Source organism: Drosophila hydei, unplaced genomic scaffold, assembly GCF_003285905.1.
Source record: "Drosophila hydei strain 15085-1641.00,03,60 unplaced genomic scaffold, DhydRS2 tig00008138-arrow-arrow-pilon, whole genome shotgun sequence".
In the NCBI taxonomy this organism is placed as follows: domain Eukaryota; kingdom Metazoa; phylum Arthropoda; class Insecta; order Diptera; family Drosophilidae; genus Drosophila; species Drosophila hydei.
The window spans coordinates 49,738-68,156 of NW_022045846.1; the positions used below are offsets into that span (position 1 = coordinate 49,738).

Genomic DNA, 18,419 nt, shown 5'->3' on the forward strand with positions numbered 1-18,419 from the left:
GTTTAGAAACAATGAGTGCTGAATTTTAGTGTGTTTAACGTAAGTGTGATTTGCGCTTTTGATATGCGGCATGCTTGGACCTCATTGGCCACAAAACAGAATAAATGTCTCTGCTAGCATACATGCCAGCGTAAATTTTGTGATGGCAAATAGTGAAAAATTAGCAATTGGAATATAAACTGAGATTTTAAATGTAAAATATAACATTTTATAAAATTTGAAATTTATAAAATTTAAAAAAGCAAAAAAAAAATTAAAAATGAGAAAAAAAGTATTGGACGATGCCAACAACACGCGGTGTTCCCAAGCGGTCCCCCATCTAAGTACTAACCGCGCCCGACGCTGCTTAATTTCGGTGATCGGACGAGAACCGATGTACTCAGCGTGGTATGGTCGTTGGCGAAAGTGGAGTGGCTAGAGAACAAACATATAGCTGCAGTTTAGAAACAATGAGTGCTGAATTTTAGTGTGTTTAACGTAAGTGTGATTTGCGCTTTTGATATGCGGCATGCTTGGACCTCATTGGCCACAAAACAGAATAAATGTCTCTGCTAGCATACATGCCAGCGTAAATTTTGTGATGGCAAATAGTGAAAAATTAGCAATTGGAATATAAACTGAGATTTTAAATGTAAAATATAACATTTTATACAATTTGAAATTTATAAAATTTAAAAAAGCAAAAAAAAAATTAAAAATGAGAAAAAAAGTATTGGACGATGCCAACAACACGCGGTGTTCCCAAGCGGTCCCCCATCTAAGTACTAACCGCGCCCGACGCTGCTTAATTTCGGTGATCGGACGAGAACCGATGTACTCAGCGTGGTATGGTCGTTGGCGAAAGTGGAGTGGCTAGAGAACAAACATATAGCTGCAGTTTAGAAACAATGAGTGCTGAATTTTAGTGTGTTTAACGTAAGTGTTATTTGCGCTTTGCTTGGACCTCATTGGCCACAAAACAGAATAAATGTCTCTGCTAGCATACATGCCAGCGTAAATTTTGTGATGGCAAATAGTGAAAAATTAGCAATTGGAATATAAACTGAGATTTTAAATGTAAAATATAACATTTTATAAAATTTGAAATTTATAAAATTTAAAAAAGCAAAAAAAAAAATTAAAAATGAGAAAAAAGTATTGGACGATGCCAACAACACGCGGTGTTCCCAAGCGGTCCCCCATCTAAGTACTAACCGCGCCCGACGCTGCTTAATTTCGGTGATCGGACGAGAACCGATGTACTCAGCGTGGTATGGTCGTTGGCGAAAGTGAAGTGGCTAGAGAACAAACATATAGCTGCAGTTTAGAAACAATGAGTGCTGAATTTTAGTGTGTTTAACGTAAGTGTGATTTGCGCTTTTGATATGCGGAATGCTTGGACCTCATTGGCCACAAAACAGAATAAATGTCTCTGCTAGCATACATGCCAGCGTAAATTTTGTGATGGCAAATAGTGAAAAATTAGCAATTGGAATATAAACTGAGATTTTAAATGTAAAATATAACATTTTATACAATTTGAAATTTATAAAATTTAAAAAAGCAAAAAAAAAATTAAAAATGAGAAAAAAAGTATTGGACGATGCCAACAACACGCGGTGTTCCCAAGCGGTCCCCCATCTAAGTACTAACCGCGCCCGACGCTGCTTAATTTCGGTGATCGGACGAGAACCGATGTACTCAGCGTGGTATGGTCGTTGGCGAAAGTGGAGTGGCTAGAGAACAAACATATAGCTGCAGTTTAGAAACAATGAGTGCTGAATTTTAGTGTGTTTAACGTAAGTGTTATTTGCGCTTTGCTTGGACCTCATTGGCCACAAAACAGAATAAATGTCTCTGCTAGCATACATGCCAGCGTAAATTTTGTGATGGCAAATAGTGAAAAATTAGCAATTGGAATATAAACTGAGATTTTAAATGTAAAATATAACATTTTATAAAATTTGAAATTTATAAAATTTAAAAAAGCAAAAAAAAAAATTAAAAATGAGAAAAAAAGTATTGGACGATGCCAACAACACGCGGTGTTCCCAAGCGGTCCCCCATCTAAGTACTAACCGCGCCCGACGCTGCTTAATTTCGGTGATCGGACGAGAACCGATGTACTCAGCGTGGTATGGTCGTTGGCGAAAGTGGAGTGGCTAGAGAACAAACATATAGCTGCAGTTTAGAAACAATGAGTGCTGAATTTTAGTGTGTTTAACGTAAGTGTGATTTGCGCTTTTGATATGCGGCATGCTTGGACCTCATTGGCCACAAAACAGAATAAATGTCTCTGCTAGCATACATGCCAGCGTAAATTTTGTGATGGCAAATAGTGAAAAATTAGCAATTGGAATATAAACTGAGATTTTAAATGTAAAATATAACATTTTATACAATTTGAAATTTATAAAATTTAAAAAAGCAAAAAAAAAATTAAAAATGAGAAAAAAAGTATTGGACGATGCCAACAACACGCGGTGTTCCCAAGCGGTCCCCCATCTAAGTACTAACCGCGCCCGACGCTGCTTAATTTCGGTGATCGGACGAGAACCGATGTACTCAGCGTGGTATGGTCGTTGGCGAAAGTGGAGTGGCTAGAGAACAAACATATAGCTGCAGTTTAGAAACAATGAGTGCTGAATTTTAGTGTGTTTAACGTAAGTGTGATTTGCGCTTTTGATATGCGGCATGCTTGGACCTCATTGGCCACAAAACAGAATAAATGTCTCTGCTAGCATACATGCCAGCGTAAATTTTGTGATGGCAAATAGTGAAAAATTAGCAATTGGAATATAAACTGAGATTTTAAATGTAAAATATAACATTTTATAAAATTTGAAATTTATAAAATTTAAAAAAGCAAAAAAAAAATTAAAAATGAGAAAAAAGTATTGGACGATGCCAACAACACGCGGTGTTCCCAAGCGGTCCCCCATCTAAGTACTAACCGCGCCCGACGCTGCTTAATTTCGGTGATCGGACGAGAACCGATGTACTCAGCGTGGTATGGTCGTTGGCGAAAGTGAAGTGGCTAGAGAACAAACATATAGCTGCAGTTTAGAAACAATGAGTGCTGAATTTTAGTGTGTTTAACGTAAGTGTGATTTGCGCTTTGCTTGGACCTCATTGGCCACAAAACAGAATAAATGTCTCTGCTAGCATACATGCCAGCGTAAATTTTGTGATGGCAAATAGTGAAAAATTAGCAATTGGAATATAAACTGAGATTTTAAATGTAAAATATAACATTTTATAAAATTTGAAATTTATAAATTTAAAAAAGCAAAAAAAAAATTAAAAATGAGAAAAAAAGTATTGGACGATGCCAACAACACGCGGTGTTCCCAAGCGGTCCCCCATCTAAGTACTAACCGCGCCCGACGCTGCTTAATTTCGGTGATCGGACGAGAACCGATGTACTCAGCGTGGTATGGTCGTTGGCGAAAGTCGACGTGGCTAGAGAACAAACATATAGCTGCAGTTTAGAAACAATGAGTGCTGAATTTTAGTGTGTTTGACGTAAGTGTGATTTGCGCTTTTGATATGCGGCATGCTTGGACCTCATTGGCCACAAAACAGAATAAATGTCTCTGCTAGCATACATGCCAGCGTAAATTTTGTGATGGCAAATAGTGAAAAATTAGCAATTGGAATATAAACTGAGATTTTAAATGTAAAATATAACATTTTATAAAATTTGAAATTTATAAAATTTAAAAAAGCAAAAAAAAAAATTAAAAATGAGAAAAAAAGTATTGGACGATGCCAACAACACGCGGTGTTCCCAAGCGGTCCCCCATCTAAGTACTAACCGCGCCCGACGCTGCTTAATTTCGGTGATCGGACGAGAACCGATGTACTCAGCGTGGTATGGTCGTTGGCGAAAGTGAAGTGGCTAGAGAACAAACATATAGCTGCAGTTTAGAAACAATGAGTGCTGAATTTTAGTGTGTTTAACGTAAGTGTGATTTGCGCTTTTGATATGCGGCATGCTTGGACCTCATTGGCCACAAAACAGAATAAATGTCTCTGCTAGCATACATGCCAGCGTAAATTTTGTGATGGCAAATAGTGAAAAATTAGCAATTGGAATATAAACTGAGATTTTAAATGTAAAATATAACATTTTATACAATTTGAAATTTATAAAATTTAAAAAAGCAAAAAAAAAATTAAAAATGAGAAAAAAAGTATTGGACGATGCCAACAACACGCGGTGTTCCCAAGCGGTCCCCCATCTAAGTACTAACCGCGCCCGACGCTGCTTAATTTCGGTGATCGGACGAGAACCGATGTACTCAGCGTGGTATGGTCGTTGGCGAAAGTGGAGTGGCTAGAGAACAAACATATAGCTGCAGTTTAGAAACAATGAGTGCTGAATTTTAGTGTGTTTAACGTAAGTGTGATTTGCGCTTTTGATATGCGGCATGCTTGGACCTCATTGGCCACAAAACAGAATAAATGTCTCTGCTAGCATACATGCCAGCGTAAATTTTGTGATGGCAAATAGTGAAAAATTAGCAATTGGAATATAAACTGAGATTTTAAATGTAAAATATAACATTTTATAAAATTTGAAATTTATAAAATTTAAAAAAGCAAAAAAAAAAATTAAAAATGAGAAAAAAGTATTGGACGATGCCAACAACACGCGGTGTTCCCAAGCGGTCCCCCATCTAAGTACTAACCGCGCCCGACGCTGCTTAATTTCGGTGATCGGACGAGAACCGATGTACTCAGCGTGGTATGGTCGTTGGCGAAAGTGAAGTGGCTAGAGAACAAACATATAGCTGCAGTTTAGAAACAATGAGTGCTGAATTTTAGTGTGTTTAACGTAAGTTTGATTTGCCTTTGCTTGGACCTCATTGGCCACAAAACAGAATAAATGTCTCTGCTAGCATACATGCCAGCGTAAATTTTGTGATGGCAAATAGTGAAAAATTAGCAATTGGAATATAAACTGAGATTTTAAATGTAAAATATAACATTTTATAAAATTTGAAATTTATTAAATTTAAAAAAGCAAAAAAAAAATTAAAAATGAGAAAAAAAGTATTGGACGATGCCAACAACACGCGGTGTTCCCAAGCGGTCCCCCATCTAAGTACTAACCGCGCCCGACGCTGCTTAATTTCGGTGATCGGACGAGAACCGATGTACTCAGCGTGGTATGGTCGTTGGCGAAAGTCGACTGGCTAGAGAACAAACATATAGCTGCAGTTTAGAAACAATGAGTGCTGAATTTTAGTGTGTTTGACGTAAGTGTGATTTGCGCTTTTGATATGCGGCATGCTTGGACCTCATTGGCCACAAAACAGAATAAATGTCTCTGCTAGCATACATGCCAGCGTAAATTTTGTGATGGCAAATAGTGAAAAATTAGCAATTGGAATATAAACTGAGATTTTAAATGTAAAATATAACATTTTATAAAATTTGAAATTTATAAAATTTAAAAAAGCAAAAAAAAAAATTAAAAATGAGAAAAAAGTATTGGACGATGCCAACAACACGCGGTGTTCCCAAGCGGTCCCCCATCTAAGTACTAACCGCGCCCGACGCTGCTTAATTTCGGTGATCGGACGAGAACCGATGTACTCAGCGTGGTATGGTCGTTGGCGAAAGTGAAGTGGCTAGAGAACAAACATATAGCTGCAGTTTAGAAACAATGAGTGCTGAATTTTAGTGTGTTTAACGTAAGTGTGATTTGCGCTTTTGATATGCGGCATGCTTGGACCTCATTGGCCACAAAACAGAATAAATGTCTCTGCTAGCATACATGCCAGCGTAAATTTTGTGATGGCAAATAGTGAAAAATTAGCAATTGGAATATAAACTGAGATTTTAAATGTAAAATATAACATTTTATACAATTTGAAATTTATAAAATTTAAAAAAGCCAAAAAAAAAATTAAAAATGAGAAAAAAAGTATTGGACGATGCCAACAACACGCGGTGTTCCCAAGCGGTCCCCCATCTAAGTACTAACCGCGCCCGACGCTGCTTAATTTCGGTGATCGGACGAGAACCGATGTACTCAGCGTGGTATGGTCGTTGGCGAAAGTGGAGTGGCTAGAGAACAAACATATAGCTGCAGTTTAGAAACAATGAGTGCTGAATTTTAGTGTGTTTAACGTAAGTGTGATTTGCGCTTTTGATATGCGGCATGCTTGGACCTCATTGGCCACAAAACAGAATAAATGTCTCTGCTAGCATACATGCCAGCGTAAATTTTGTGATGGCAAATAGTGAAAAATTAGCAATTGGAATATAAACTGAGATTTTAAATGTAAAATATAACATTTTATAAAATTTGAAATTTATAAAATTTAAAAAAGCAAAAAAAAAAATTAAAAATGAGAAAAAAGTATTGGACGATGCCAACAACACGCGGTGTTCCCAAGCGGTCCCCCATCTAAGTACTAACCGCGCCCGACGCTGCTTAATTTCGGTGATCGGACGAGAACCGATGTACTCAGCGTGGTATGGTCGTTGGCGAAAGTGAAGTGGCTAGAGAACAAACATATAGCTGCAGTTTAGAAACAATGAGTGCTGAATTTTAGTGTGTTTAACGTAAGTTTGATTTGCCTTTGCTTGGACCTCATTGGCCACAAAACAGAATAAATGTCTCTGCTAGCATACATGCCAGCGTAAATTTTGTGATGGCAAATAGTGAAAAATTAGCAATTGGAATATAAACTGAGATTTTAAATGTAAAATATAACATTTTATAAAATTTGAAATTTATAAAATTTAAAAAAGCAAAAAAAAAATTAAAAATGAGAAAAAAGTATTGGACGATGCCAACAACACGCGGTGTTCCCAAGCGGTCCCCCATCTAAGTACTAACCGCGCCCGACGCTGCTTAATTTCGGTGATCGGACGAGAACCGATGTACTCAGCGTGGTATGGTCGTTGGCGAAAGTGGAGTGGCTAGAGAACAAACATATAGCTGCAGTTTAGAAACAATGAGTGCTGAATTTTAGTGTGTTTAACGTAAGTGTGATTTGCGCTTTTGATATGCGGCATGCTTGGACCTCATTGGCCACAAAACAGAATAAATGTCTCTGCTAGCATACATGCCAGCGTAAATTTTGTGATGGCAAATAGTGAAAAATTAGCAATTGGAATATAAACTGAGATTTTAAATGTAAAATATAACATTTTATACAATTTGAAATTTATAAAATTTAAAAAAGCAAAAAAAAAATTAAAAATGAGAAGAAAAGTATTGGACGATGCCAACAACACGCGGTGTTCCCAAGCGGTCCCCCATCTAAGTACTAACCGCGCCCGACGCTGCTTAATTTCGGTGATCGGACGAGAACCGATGTACTCAGCGTGGTATGGTCGTTGGCGAAAGTGGAGTGGCTAGAGAACAAACATATAGCTGCAGTTTAGAAACAATGAGTGCTGAATTTTAGTGTGTTTAACGTAAGTGTTATTTGCGCTTTGCTTGGACCTCATTGGCCACAAAACAGAATAAATGTCTCTGCTAGCATACATGCCAGCGTAAATTTTGTGATGGCAAATAGTGAAAAATTAGCAATTGGAATATAAACTGAGATTTTAAATGTAAAATATAACATTTTATACAATTTGAAATTTATAAAATTTAAAAAAGCAAAAAAAAAATTAAAAATGAGAAAAAAAGTATTGGACGATGCCAACAACACGCGGTGTTCCCAAGCGGTCCCCCATCTAAGTACTAACCGCGCCCGACGCTGCTTAATTTCGGTGATCGGACGAGAACCGATGTACTCAGCGTGGTATGGTCGTTGGCGAAAGTGGAGTGGCTAGAGAACAAACATATAGCTGCAGTTTAGAAACAATGAGTGCTGAATTTTAGTGTGTTTAACGTAAGTGTTATTTGCGCTTTGCTTGGACCTCATTGGCCACAAAACAGAATAAATGTCTCTGCTAGCATACATGCCAGCGTAAATTTTGTGATGGCAAATAGTGAAAAATTAGCAATTGGAATATAAACTGAGATTTTAAATGTAAAATATAACATTTTATAAAATTTGAAATTTATAAAATTTAAAAAAGCAAAAAAAAAAATTAAAAATGAGAAAAAAGTATTGGACGATGCCAACAACACGCGGTGTTCCCAAGCGGTCCCCCATCTAAGTACTAACCGCGCCCGACGCTGCTTAATTTCGGTGATCGGACGAGAACCGATGTACTCAGCGTGGTATGGTCGTTGGCGAAAGTGGAGTGGCTAGAGAACAAACATATAGCTGCAGTTTAGAAACAATGAGTGCTGAATTTTAGTGTGTTTAACGTAAGTGTTATTTGCGCTTTGCTTGGACCTCATTGGCCACAAAACAGAATAAATGTCTCTGCTAGCATACATGCCAGCGTAAATTTTGTGATGGCAAATAGTGAAAAATTAGCAATTGGAATATAAACTGAGATTTTAAATGTAAAATATAACATTTTATAAAATTTGAAATTTATAAAATTTAAAAAAGCAAAAAAAAAAATTAAAAATGAGAAAAAAGTATTGGACGATGCCAACAACACGCGGTGTTCCCAAGCGGTCCCCCATCTAAGTACTAACCGCGCCCGACGCTGCTTAATTTCGGTGATCGGACGAGAACCGATGTACTCAGCGTGGTATGGTCGTTGGCGAAAGTGAAGTGGCTAGAGAACAAACATATAGCTGCAGTTTAGAAACAATGAGTGCTGAATTTTAGTGTGTTTAACGTAAGTGTGATTTGCGCTTTTGATATGCGGCATGCTTGGACCTCATTGGCCACAAAACAGAATAAGTGTCTCTGCTAGCATACATGCCAGCGTAAATTTTGTGATGGCAAATAGTGAAAAATTAGCAATTGGAATATAAACTGAGATTTTAAATGTAAAATATAACATTTTATACAATTTGAAATTTATAAAATTTAAAAAAGCAAAAAAAAAATTAAAAATGAGAAAAAAAGTATTGGACGATGCCAACAACACGCGGTGTTCCCAAGCGGTCCCCCATCTAAGTACTAACCGCGCCCGACGCTGCTTAATTTCGGTGATCGGACGAGAACCGATGTACTCAGCGTGGTATGGTCGTTGGCGAAAGTGGAGTGGCTAGAGAACAAACATATAGCTGCAGTTTAGAAACAATGAGTGCTGAATTTTAGTGTGTTTAACGTAAGTGTTATTTGCGCTTTGCTTGGGCCTCATTGGCCACAAAACAGAATAAATGTCTCTGCTAGCATACATGCCAGCGTAAATTTTGTGATGGCAAATAGTGAAAAATTAGCAATTGGAATATAAACTGAGATTTTAAATGTAAAATATAACATTTTATAAAATTTGAAATTTATAAAATTTAAAAAAGCAAAAAAAAAAATTAAAAATGAGAAAAAAAGTATTGGACGATGCCAACAACACGCGGTGTTCCCAAGCGGTCCCCCATCTAAGTACTAACCGCGCCCGACGCTGCTTAATTTCGGTGATCGGACGAGAACCGATGTACTCAGCGTGGTATGGTCGTTGGCGAAAGTGGAGTGGCTAGAGAACAAACATATAGCTGCAGTTTAGAAACAATGAGTGCTGAATTTTAGTGTGTTTAACGTAAGTGTTATTTGCGCTTTGCTTGGACCTCATTGGCCACAAAACAGAATAAATGTCTCTGCTAGCATACATGCCAGCGTAAATTTTGTGATGGCAAATAGTGAAAAATTAGCAATTGGAATATAAACTGAGATTTTAAATGTAAAATATAACATTTTATACAATTTGAAATTTATAAAATTTAAAAAAGCAAAAAAAAAATTAAAAATGAGAAAAAAAGTATTGGACGATGCCAACAACACGCGGTGTTCCCAAGCGGTCCCCCATCTAAGTACTAACCGCGCCCGACGCTGCTTAATTTCGGTGATCGGACGAGAACCGATGTACTCAGCGTGGTATGGTCGTTGGCGAAAGTGGAGTGGCTAGAGAACAAACATATAGCTGCAGTTTAGAAACAATGAGTGCTGAATTTTAGTGTGTTTAACGTAAGTGTGATTTGCGCTTTTGATATGCGGCATGCTTGGACCTCATTGGCCACAAAACAGAATAAATGTCTCTGCTAGCATACATGCCAGCGTAAATTTTGTGATGGCAAATAGTGAAAAATTAGCAATTGGAATATAAACTGAGATTTTAAATGTAAAATATAACATTTTATAAAATTTGAAATTTATAAAATTTAAAAAAGCAAAAAAAAAAATTAAAAATGAGAAAAAAAGTATTGGACGATGCCAACAACACGCGGTGTTCCCAAGCGGTCCCCCATCTAAGTACTAACCGCGCCCGACGCTGCTTAATTTCGGTGATCGGACGAGAACCGATGTACTCAGCGTGGTATGGTCGTTGGCGAAAGTGGAGTGGCTAGAGAACAAACATATAGCAGCAGTTTAGAAACAATGAGTGCTGAATTTTAGTGTGTTTAACGTAAGTGTGATTTGCGCTTTTGATATGCGGCATGCTTGGACCTCATTGGCCACAAAACAGAATAAATGTCTCTGCTAGCATACATGCCAGCGTAAATTTTGTGATGGCAAATAGTGAAAAATTAGCAATTGGAATATAAACTGAGATTTTAAATGTAAAATATAACATTTTATACAATTTGAAATTTATAAAATTTAAAAAAGCAAAAAAAAAATTAAAAATGAGAAAAAAAGTATTGGACGATGCCAACAACACGCGGTGTTCCCAAGCGGTCCCCCATCTAAGTACTAACCGCGCCCGACGCTGCTTAATTTCGGTGATCGGACGAGAACCGATGTACTCAGCGTGGTATGGTCGTTGGCGAAAGTGGAGTGGCTAGAGAACAAACATATAGCTGCAGTTTAGAAACAATGAGTGCTGAATTTTAGTGTGTTTAACGTAAGTGTTATTTGCGCTTTGCTTGGACCTCATTGGCCACAAAACAGAATAAATGTCTCTGCTAGCATACATGCCAGCGTAAATTTTGTGATGGCAAATAGTGAAAAATTAGCAATTGGAATATAAACTGAGATTTTAAATGTAAAATATAACATTTTATAAAATTTGAAATTTATAAAATTTAAAAAAGCAAAAAAAAAAATTAAAAATGAGAAAAAAGTATTGGACGATGCCAACAACACGCGGTGTTCCCAAGCGGTCCCCCATCTAAGTACTAACCGCGCCCGACGCTGCTTAATTTCGGTGATCGGACGAGAACCGATGTACTCAGCGTGGTATGGTCGTTGGCGAAAGTGAAGTGGCTAGAGAACAAACATATAGCTGCAGTTTAGAAACAATGAGTGCTGAATTTTAGTGTGTTTAACGTAAGTGTGATTTGCGCTTTTGATATGCGGAATGCTTGGACCTCATTGGCCACAAAACAGAATAAATGTCTCTGCTAGCATACATGCCAGCGTAAATTTTGTGATGGCAAATAGTGAAAAATTAGCAATTGGAATATAAACTGAGATTTTAAATGTAAAATATAACATTTTATACAATTTGAAATTTATAAAATTTAAAAAAGCAAAAAAAAAATTAAAAATGAGAAAAAAAGTATTGGACGATGCCAACAACACGCGGTGTTCCCAAGCGGTCCCCCATCTAAGTACTAACCGCGCCCGACGCTGCTTAATTTCGGTGATCGGACGAGAACCGATGTACTCAGCGTGGTATGGTCGTTGGCGAAAGTGGAGTGGCTAGAGAACAAACATATAGCTGCAGTTTAGAAACAATGAGTGCTGAATTTTAGTGTGTTTAACGTAAGTGTTATTTGCGCTTTGCTTGGACCTCATTGGCCACAAAACAGAATAAATGTCTCTGCTAGCATACATGCCAGCGTAAATTTTGTGATGGCAAATAGTGAAAAATTAGCAATTGGAATATAAACTGAGATTTTAAATGTAAAATATAACATTTTATAAAATTTGAAATTTATAAAATTTAAAAAAGCAAAAAAAAAATTAAAAATGAGAAAAAAAGTATTGGACGATGCCAACAACACGCGGTGTTCCCAAGCGGTCCCCCATCTAAGTACTAACCGCGCCCGACGCTGCTTAATTTCGGTGATCGGACGAGAACCGATGTACTCAGCGTGGTATGGTCGTTGGCGAAAGTGGAGTGGCTAGAGAACAAACATATAGCTGCAGTTTAGAAACAATGAGTGCTGAATTTTAGTGTGTTTAACGTAAGTGTGATTTGCGCTTTTGATATGCGGCATGCTTGGACCTCATTGGCCACAAAACAGAATAAATGTCTCTGCTAGCATACATGCCAGCGTAAATTTTGTGATGGCAAATAGTGAAAAATTAGCAATTGGAATATAAACTGAGATTTTAAATGTAAAATATAACATTTTATACAATTTGAAATTTATAAAATTTAAAAAAGCAAAAAAAAAATTAAAAATGAGAAAAAAAGTATTGGACGATGCCAACAACACGCGGTGTTCCCAAGCGGTCCCCCATCTAAGTACTAACCGCGCCCGACGCTGCTTAATTTCGGTGATCGGACGAGAACCGATGTACTCAGCGTGGTATGGTCGTTGGCGAAAGTGGAGTGGCTAGAGAACAAACATATAGCTGCAGTTTAGAAACAATGAGTGCTGAATTTTAGTGTGTTTAACGTAAGTGTGATTTGCGCTTTTGATATGCGGCATGCTTGGACCTCATTGGCCACAAAACAGAATAAATGTCTCTGCTAGCATACATGCCAGCGTAAATTTTGTGATGGCAAATAGTGAAAAATTAGCAATTGGAATATAAACTGAGATTTTAAATGTAAAATATAACATTTTATAAAATTTGAAATTTATAAAATTTAAAAAAGCAAAAAAAAAAATTAAAAATGAGAAAAAAGTATTGGACGATGCCAACAACACGCGGTGTTCCCAAGCGGTCCCCCATCTAAGTACTAACCGCGCCCGACGCTGCTTAATTTCGGTGATCGGACGAGAACCGATGTACTCAGCGTGGTATGGTCGTTGGCGAAAGTGAAGTGGCTAGAGAACAAACATATAGCTGCAGTTTAGAAACAATGAGTGCTGAATTTTAGTGTGTTTAACGTAAGTTTGATTTGCCTTTGCTTGGACCTCATTGGCCACAAAACAGAATAAATGTCTCTGCTAGCATACATGCCAGCGTAAATTTTGTGATGGCAAATAGTGAAAAATTAGCAATTGGAATATAAACTGAGATTTTAAATGTAAAATATAACATTTTATAAAATTTGAAATTTATTAAATTTAAAAAAGCAAAAAAAAAAATTAAAAATGAGAAAAAAAGTATTGGACGATGCCAACAACACGCGGTGTTCCCAAGCGGTCCCCCATCTAAGTACTAACCGCGCCCGACGCTGCTTAATTTCGGTGATCGGACGAGAACCGATGTACTCAGCGTGGTATGGTCGTTGGCGAAAGTCGACTGGCTAGAGAACAAACATATAGCTGCAGTTTAGAAACAATGAGTGCTGAATTTTAGTGTGTTTGACGTAAGTGTGATTTGCGCTTTTGATATGCGGCATGCTTGGACCTCATTGGCCACAAAACAGAATAAATGTCTCTGCTAGCATACATGCCAGCGTAAATTTTGTGATGGCAAATAGTGAAAAATTAGCAATTGGAATATAAACTGAGATTTTAAATGTAAAATATAACATTTTATAAAATTTGAAATTTATAAAATTTAAAAAAGCAAAAAAAAAAATTAAAAATGAGAAAAAAGTATTGGACGATGCCAACAACACGCGGTGTTCCCAAGCGGTCCCCCATCTAAGTACTAACCGCGCCCGACGCTGCTTAATTTCGGTGATCGGACGAGAACCGATGTACTCAGCGTGGTATGGTCGTTGGCGAAAGTGAAGTGGCTAGAGAACAAACATATAGCTGCAGTTTAGAAACAATGAGTGCTGAATTTTAGTGTGTTTAACGTAAGTGTGATTTGCGCTTTTGATATGCGGCATGCTTGGACCTCATTGGCCACAAAACAGAATAAATGTCTCTGCTAGCATACATGCCAGCGTAAATTTTGTGATGGCAAATAGTGAAAAATTAGCAATTGGAATATAAACTGAGATTTTAAATGTAAAATATAACATTTTATACAATTTGAAATTTATAAAATTTAAAAAAGCAAAAAAAAAAATTAAAAATGAGAAAAAAAGTATTGGACGATGCCAACAACACGCGGTGTTCCCAAGCGGTCCCCCATCTAAGTACTAACCGCGCCCGACGCTGCTTAATTTCGGTGATCGGACGAGAACCGATGTACTCAGCGTGGTATGGTCGTTGGCGAAAGTGGAGTGGCTAGAGAACAAACATATAGCTGCAGTTTAGAAACAATGAGTGCTGAATTTTAGTGTGTTTAACGTAAGTGTGATTTGCGCTTTTGATATGCGGCATGCTTGGACCTCATTGGCCACAAAACAGAATAAATGTCTCTGCTAGCATACATGCCAGCGTAAATTTTGTGATGGCAAATAGTGAAAAATTAGCAATTGGAATATAAACTGAGATTTTAAATGTAAAATATAACATTTTATAAAATTTGAAATTTATAAAATTTAAAAAAGCAAAAAAAAAAATTAAAAATGAGAAAAAAGTATTGGACGATGCCAACAACACGCGGTGTTCCCAAGCGGTCCCCCATCTAAGTACTAACCGCGCCCGACGCTGCTTAATTTCGGTGATCGGACGAGAACCGATGTACTCAGCGTGGTATGGTCGTTGGCGAAAGTGAAGTGGCTAGAGAACAAACATATAGCTGCAGTTTAGAAACAATGAGTGCTGAATTTTAGTGTGTTTAACGTAAGTTTGATTTGCCTTTGCTTGGACCTCATTGGCCACAAAACAGAATAAATGTCTCTGCTAGCATACATGCCAGCGTAAATTTTGTGATGGCAAATAGTGAAAAATTAGCAATTGGAATATAAACTGAGATTTTAAATGTAAAATATAACATTTTATACAATTTGAAATTTATAAAATTTAAAAAAGCAAAAAAAAAAATTAAAAATGAGAAAAAAAGTATTGGACGATGCCAACAACACGCGGTGTTCCCAAGCGGTCCCCCATCTAAGTACTAACCGCGCCCGACGCTGCTTAATTTCGGTGATCGGACGAGAACCGATGTACTCAGCGTGGTGTGGTCGTTGGCGAAAGTCGACTGGCTAGAGAACAAACATATAGCTGCAGTTTAGAAACAATGAGTGCTGAATTTTAGTGTGTTTGACGTAAGTGTGATTTGCGCTTTTGATATGCGGCATGCTTGGACCTCATTGGCCACAAAACAGAATAAATGTCTCTGCTAGCATACATGCCAGCGTAAATTTTGTGATGGCAAATAGTGAAAAATTAGCAATTGGAATATAAACTGAGATTTTAAATGTAAAATATAACATTTTATAAAATTTGAAATTTATAAAATTTAAAAAAGCAAAAAAAACTTAAAAATGAGAAAAAAAGTATTGGACAATGCCAACAACACGCGGTGTTCCCAAGCGGTCCCCCATCTAAGTACTAACCGCGCCCGACGCTGCTTAATTTCGGTGATCGGACGAGAACCGATGTACTCAGCGTGGTATGGTCGTTGGCGAAAGTGGAGTGGCTAGAGAACAAACATATAGCTGCAGTTTAGAAACAATGAGTGCTGAATTTTAGTGTGTTTAACGTAAGTGTTATTTGCGCTTTGCTTGGACCTCATTGGCCACAAAACAGAATAAATGTCTCTGCTAGCATACATGCCAGCGTAAATTTTGTGATGGCAAATAGTGAAAAATTAGCAATTGGAATATAAACTGAGATTTTAAATGTAAAATATAACATTTTATAAAATTTGAAATTTATAAAATTTAAAAAAGCAAAAAAAAAATAAAAAATGAGAAAAAAGTATTGGACGATGCCAACAACACGCGGTGTTCCCAAGCGGTCCCCCATCTAAGTACTAACCGCGCCCGACGCTGCTTAATTTCGGTGATCGGACGAGAACCGATGTACTCAGCGTGGTATGGTCGTTGGCGAAAGTGAAGTGGCTAGAGAACAAACATATAGCTGCAGTTTAGAAACAATGAGTGCTGAATTTTAGTGTGTTTAACGTAAGTGTGATTTGCGCTTTTGATATGCGGCATGCTTGGACCTCATTGGCCACAAAACAGAATAAATGTCTCTGCTAGCATACATGCCAGCGTAAATTTTGTGATGGCAAATAGTGAAAAATTAGCAATTGGAATATAAACTGAGATTTTAAATGTAAAATATAACATTTTATAAAATTTGAAATTTATAAAATTTAAAAAAGCAAAAAAAAAATTAAAAATGAGAAAAAAGTATTGGACGATGCCAACAACACGCGGTGTTCCCAAGCGGTCCCCCATCTAAGTACTAACCGCGCCCGACGCTGCTTAATTTCGGTGATCGGACGAGAACCGATGTACTCAGCGTGGTATGGTCGTTGGCGAAAGTGGAGTGGCTAGAGAACAAACATATAGCTGCAGTTTAGAAACAATGAGTGCTGAATTTTAGTGTGTTTAACGTAAGTGTGATTTGCGCTTTTGATATGCGGCATGCTTGGACCTCATTGGCCACAAAACAGAATAAATGTCTCTGCTAGCATACATGCCAGCGTAAATTTTGTGATGGCAAATAGTGAAAAATTAGCAATTGGAATATAAACTGAGATTTTAAATGTAAAATATAACATTTTATACAATTTGAAATTTATAAAATTTAAAAAAGCAAAAAAAAAATTAAAAATGAGAAGAAAAGTATTGGACGATGCCAACAACACGCGGTGTTCCCAAGCGGTCCCCCATCTAAGTACTAACCGCGCCCGACGCTGCTTAATTTCGGTGATCGGACGAGAACCGATGTACTCAGCGTGGTATGGTCGTTGGCGAAAGTGGAGTGGCTAGAGAACAAACATATAGCTGCAGTTTAGAAACAATGAGTGCTGAATTTTAGTGTGTTTAACGTAAGTGTTATTTGCGCTTTGCTTGGACCTCATTGGCCACAAAACAGAATAAATGTCTCTGCTAGCATACATGCCAGCGTAAATTTTGTGATGGCAAATAGTGAAAAATTAGCAATTGGAATATAAACTGAGATTTTAAATGTAAAATATAACATTTTATACAATTTGAAATTTATAAAATTTAAAAAAGCAAAAAAAAAATTAAAAATGAGAAAAAAAGTATTGGACGATGCCAACAACACGCGGTGTTCCCAAGCGGTCCCCCATCTAAGTACTAACCGCGCCCGACGCTGCTTAATTTCGGTGATCGGACGAGAACCGATGTACTCAGCGTGGTATGGTCGTTGGCGAAAGTGGAGTGGCTAGAGAACAAACATATAGCTGCAGTTTAGAAACAATGAGTGCTGAATTTTAGTGTGTTTAACGTAAGTGTGATTTGCGCTTTTGATATGCGGCATGCTTGGACCTCATTGGCCACAAAACAGAATAAATGTCTCTGCTAGCATACATGCCAGCGTAAATTTTGTGATGGCAAATAGTGAAAAATTAGCAATTGGAATATAAACTGAGATTTTAAATGTAAAATATAACATTTTATAAAATTTGAAATTTATAAAATTTAAAAAAGCAAAAAAAAAATTAAAAATGAGAAAAAAAGTATTGGACGATGCCAACAACACGCGGTGTTCCCAAGCGGTCCCCCATCTAAGTACTAACCGCGCCCGACGCTGCTTAATTTCGGTGATCGGACGAGAACCGATGTACTCAGCGTGGTATGGTCGTTGGCGAAAGTGGAGTGGCTAGAGAACAAACATATAGCTGCAGTTTAGAAACAATGAGTGCTGAATTTTAGTGTGTTTAACGTAAGTGTGATTTGCGCTTTTGATATGCGGCATGCTTGGACCTCATTGGCCACAAAACAGAATAAATGTCTCTGCTAGCATACATGCCAGCGTAAATTTTGTGATGGCAAATAGTGAAAAATTAGCAATTGGAATATAAACTGAGATTTTAAATGTAAAATATAACATTTTATACAATTTGAAATTTATAAAATTTAAAAAAGCAAAAAAAAAATTAAAAATGAGAAAAAAAGTATTGGACGATGCCAACAACACGCGGTGTTCCCAAGCGGTCACCCATCTAAGTACTAACCGCGCCCGACGCTGCTTAATTTCGGTGATCGGACGAGAACCGATGTACTCAGCGTGGTATGGTCGTTGGCGAAAGTGGAGTGGCTAGAGAACAAACATATAGCTGCAGTTTAGAAACAATGAGTGCTGAATTTTAGTGTGTTTAACGTAAGTGTTATTTGCGCTTTGCTTGGACCTCATTGGCCACAAAACAGAATAAATGTCTCTGCTAGCATACATGCCAGCGTAAATTTTGTGATGGCAAATAGTGAAAAATTAGCAATTGGAATATAAACTGAGATTTTAAATGTAAAATATAACATTTTATACAATTTGAAATTTATAAAATTTAAAAAAGCAA

At 37.2% G+C, this 18,419-nt stretch overlaps 42 non-coding genes across 42 annotated transcripts; all 42 read right to left on the reverse strand.

Moving 5' to 3' along the window:
* Window positions 1–282: 282 nt before the first annotated feature.
* LOC115483586 lies at window positions 283–401 on the reverse strand. Its single transcript, XR_003944464.1, has one exon. It is a non-coding gene; the product is annotated as a 5S ribosomal RNA (ribosomal RNA).
* Window positions 402–720: 319 nt separating this feature from the next.
* Window positions 721–839, reverse strand: LOC115483588. Its single transcript, XR_003944466.1, has one exon. It is a non-coding gene; the product is annotated as a 5S ribosomal RNA (ribosomal RNA).
* A 306-nt stretch (window positions 840–1,145) lies between these two features.
* On the reverse strand, window positions 1,146–1,264 carry LOC115483589. Its single transcript, XR_003944467.1, has one exon. It is a non-coding gene; the product is annotated as a 5S ribosomal RNA (ribosomal RNA).
* A 319-nt stretch (window positions 1,265–1,583) lies between these two features.
* Window positions 1,584–1,702, reverse strand: LOC115483590. Its single transcript, XR_003944468.1, has one exon. It is a non-coding gene; the product is annotated as a 5S ribosomal RNA (ribosomal RNA).
* A 307-nt stretch (window positions 1,703–2,009) lies between these two features.
* On the reverse strand, window positions 2,010–2,128 carry LOC115483591. Its single transcript, XR_003944469.1, has one exon. It is a non-coding gene; the product is annotated as a 5S ribosomal RNA (ribosomal RNA).
* Window positions 2,129–2,447: 319 nt separating this feature from the next.
* Window positions 2,448–2,566, reverse strand: LOC115483592. Its single transcript, XR_003944470.1, has one exon. It is a non-coding gene; the product is annotated as a 5S ribosomal RNA (ribosomal RNA).
* A 318-nt stretch (window positions 2,567–2,884) lies between these two features.
* On the reverse strand, window positions 2,885–3,003 carry LOC115483593. Its single transcript, XR_003944471.1, has one exon. It is a non-coding gene; the product is annotated as a 5S ribosomal RNA (ribosomal RNA).
* Window positions 3,004–3,308: 305 nt separating this feature from the next.
* Window positions 3,309–3,427, reverse strand: LOC115483594. The gene has a single exon (XR_003944472.1). It is a non-coding gene; the product is annotated as a 5S ribosomal RNA (ribosomal RNA).
* Window positions 3,428–3,748: 321 nt separating this feature from the next.
* LOC115483595 lies at window positions 3,749–3,867 on the reverse strand. The gene has a single exon (XR_003944473.1). It is a non-coding gene; the product is annotated as a 5S ribosomal RNA (ribosomal RNA).
* A 319-nt stretch (window positions 3,868–4,186) lies between these two features.
* On the reverse strand, window positions 4,187–4,305 carry LOC115483596. Its single transcript, XR_003944474.1, has one exon. It is a non-coding gene; the product is annotated as a 5S ribosomal RNA (ribosomal RNA).
* Window positions 4,306–4,624: 319 nt separating this feature from the next.
* Window positions 4,625–4,743, reverse strand: LOC115483597. The gene has a single exon (XR_003944475.1). It is a non-coding gene; the product is annotated as a 5S ribosomal RNA (ribosomal RNA).
* A 305-nt stretch (window positions 4,744–5,048) lies between these two features.
* On the reverse strand, window positions 5,049–5,167 carry LOC115483599. The gene has a single exon (XR_003944477.1). It is a non-coding gene; the product is annotated as a 5S ribosomal RNA (ribosomal RNA).
* Window positions 5,168–5,486: 319 nt separating this feature from the next.
* Window positions 5,487–5,605, reverse strand: LOC115483600. The gene has a single exon (XR_003944478.1). It is a non-coding gene; the product is annotated as a 5S ribosomal RNA (ribosomal RNA).
* Window positions 5,606–5,925: 320 nt separating this feature from the next.
* On the reverse strand, window positions 5,926–6,044 carry LOC115483601. The gene has a single exon (XR_003944479.1). It is a non-coding gene; the product is annotated as a 5S ribosomal RNA (ribosomal RNA).
* Window positions 6,045–6,363: 319 nt separating this feature from the next.
* LOC115483602 lies at window positions 6,364–6,482 on the reverse strand. Its single transcript, XR_003944480.1, has one exon. It is a non-coding gene; the product is annotated as a 5S ribosomal RNA (ribosomal RNA).
* Window positions 6,483–6,786: 304 nt separating this feature from the next.
* Window positions 6,787–6,905, reverse strand: LOC115483603. Its single transcript, XR_003944481.1, has one exon. It is a non-coding gene; the product is annotated as a 5S ribosomal RNA (ribosomal RNA).
* A 319-nt stretch (window positions 6,906–7,224) lies between these two features.
* LOC115483604 lies at window positions 7,225–7,343 on the reverse strand. Its single transcript, XR_003944482.1, has one exon. It is a non-coding gene; the product is annotated as a 5S ribosomal RNA (ribosomal RNA).
* A 306-nt stretch (window positions 7,344–7,649) lies between these two features.
* LOC115483605 lies at window positions 7,650–7,768 on the reverse strand. Its single transcript, XR_003944483.1, has one exon. It is a non-coding gene; the product is annotated as a 5S ribosomal RNA (ribosomal RNA).
* A 306-nt stretch (window positions 7,769–8,074) lies between these two features.
* On the reverse strand, window positions 8,075–8,193 carry LOC115483606. Its single transcript, XR_003944484.1, has one exon. It is a non-coding gene; the product is annotated as a 5S ribosomal RNA (ribosomal RNA).
* A 306-nt stretch (window positions 8,194–8,499) lies between these two features.
* On the reverse strand, window positions 8,500–8,618 carry LOC115483607. The gene has a single exon (XR_003944485.1). It is a non-coding gene; the product is annotated as a 5S ribosomal RNA (ribosomal RNA).
* A 319-nt stretch (window positions 8,619–8,937) lies between these two features.
* On the reverse strand, window positions 8,938–9,056 carry LOC115483608. Its single transcript, XR_003944486.1, has one exon. It is a non-coding gene; the product is annotated as a 5S ribosomal RNA (ribosomal RNA).
* Window positions 9,057–9,363: 307 nt separating this feature from the next.
* LOC115483610 lies at window positions 9,364–9,482 on the reverse strand. Its single transcript, XR_003944488.1, has one exon. It is a non-coding gene; the product is annotated as a 5S ribosomal RNA (ribosomal RNA).
* Window positions 9,483–9,788: 306 nt separating this feature from the next.
* LOC115483611 lies at window positions 9,789–9,907 on the reverse strand. The gene has a single exon (XR_003944489.1). It is a non-coding gene; the product is annotated as a 5S ribosomal RNA (ribosomal RNA).
* Window positions 9,908–10,227: 320 nt separating this feature from the next.
* Window positions 10,228–10,346, reverse strand: LOC115483612. The gene has a single exon (XR_003944490.1). It is a non-coding gene; the product is annotated as a 5S ribosomal RNA (ribosomal RNA).
* Window positions 10,347–10,665: 319 nt separating this feature from the next.
* LOC115483613 lies at window positions 10,666–10,784 on the reverse strand. The gene has a single exon (XR_003944491.1). It is a non-coding gene; the product is annotated as a 5S ribosomal RNA (ribosomal RNA).
* Window positions 10,785–11,090: 306 nt separating this feature from the next.
* On the reverse strand, window positions 11,091–11,209 carry LOC115483614. The gene has a single exon (XR_003944492.1). It is a non-coding gene; the product is annotated as a 5S ribosomal RNA (ribosomal RNA).
* A 319-nt stretch (window positions 11,210–11,528) lies between these two features.
* Window positions 11,529–11,647, reverse strand: LOC115483615. Its single transcript, XR_003944493.1, has one exon. It is a non-coding gene; the product is annotated as a 5S ribosomal RNA (ribosomal RNA).
* A 306-nt stretch (window positions 11,648–11,953) lies between these two features.
* On the reverse strand, window positions 11,954–12,072 carry LOC115483616. The gene has a single exon (XR_003944494.1). It is a non-coding gene; the product is annotated as a 5S ribosomal RNA (ribosomal RNA).
* A 319-nt stretch (window positions 12,073–12,391) lies between these two features.
* Window positions 12,392–12,510, reverse strand: LOC115483617. Its single transcript, XR_003944495.1, has one exon. It is a non-coding gene; the product is annotated as a 5S ribosomal RNA (ribosomal RNA).
* Window positions 12,511–12,829: 319 nt separating this feature from the next.
* LOC115483618 lies at window positions 12,830–12,948 on the reverse strand. Its single transcript, XR_003944496.1, has one exon. It is a non-coding gene; the product is annotated as a 5S ribosomal RNA (ribosomal RNA).
* Window positions 12,949–13,254: 306 nt separating this feature from the next.
* Window positions 13,255–13,373, reverse strand: LOC115483619. Its single transcript, XR_003944497.1, has one exon. It is a non-coding gene; the product is annotated as a 5S ribosomal RNA (ribosomal RNA).
* A 319-nt stretch (window positions 13,374–13,692) lies between these two features.
* LOC115483621 lies at window positions 13,693–13,811 on the reverse strand. Its single transcript, XR_003944499.1, has one exon. It is a non-coding gene; the product is annotated as a 5S ribosomal RNA (ribosomal RNA).
* A 320-nt stretch (window positions 13,812–14,131) lies between these two features.
* LOC115483622 lies at window positions 14,132–14,250 on the reverse strand. Its single transcript, XR_003944500.1, has one exon. It is a non-coding gene; the product is annotated as a 5S ribosomal RNA (ribosomal RNA).
* Window positions 14,251–14,569: 319 nt separating this feature from the next.
* Window positions 14,570–14,688, reverse strand: LOC115483623. The gene has a single exon (XR_003944501.1). It is a non-coding gene; the product is annotated as a 5S ribosomal RNA (ribosomal RNA).
* A 306-nt stretch (window positions 14,689–14,994) lies between these two features.
* On the reverse strand, window positions 14,995–15,113 carry LOC115483640. The gene has a single exon (XR_003944518.1). It is a non-coding gene; the product is annotated as a 5S ribosomal RNA (ribosomal RNA).
* Window positions 15,114–15,431: 318 nt separating this feature from the next.
* LOC115483624 lies at window positions 15,432–15,550 on the reverse strand. The gene has a single exon (XR_003944502.1). It is a non-coding gene; the product is annotated as a 5S ribosomal RNA (ribosomal RNA).
* A 305-nt stretch (window positions 15,551–15,855) lies between these two features.
* LOC115483625 lies at window positions 15,856–15,974 on the reverse strand. The gene has a single exon (XR_003944503.1). It is a non-coding gene; the product is annotated as a 5S ribosomal RNA (ribosomal RNA).
* A 318-nt stretch (window positions 15,975–16,292) lies between these two features.
* LOC115483626 lies at window positions 16,293–16,411 on the reverse strand. Its single transcript, XR_003944504.1, has one exon. It is a non-coding gene; the product is annotated as a 5S ribosomal RNA (ribosomal RNA).
* A 319-nt stretch (window positions 16,412–16,730) lies between these two features.
* On the reverse strand, window positions 16,731–16,849 carry LOC115483627. Its single transcript, XR_003944505.1, has one exon. It is a non-coding gene; the product is annotated as a 5S ribosomal RNA (ribosomal RNA).
* Window positions 16,850–17,155: 306 nt separating this feature from the next.
* On the reverse strand, window positions 17,156–17,274 carry LOC115483628. The gene has a single exon (XR_003944506.1). It is a non-coding gene; the product is annotated as a 5S ribosomal RNA (ribosomal RNA).
* Window positions 17,275–17,593: 319 nt separating this feature from the next.
* LOC115483629 lies at window positions 17,594–17,712 on the reverse strand. Its single transcript, XR_003944507.1, has one exon. It is a non-coding gene; the product is annotated as a 5S ribosomal RNA (ribosomal RNA).
* Window positions 17,713–18,031: 319 nt separating this feature from the next.
* On the reverse strand, window positions 18,032–18,150 carry LOC115483537. The gene has a single exon (XR_003944415.1). It is a non-coding gene; the product is annotated as a 5S ribosomal RNA (ribosomal RNA).
* Between the last annotated feature and the right edge of the window lie 269 nt (window positions 18,151–18,419).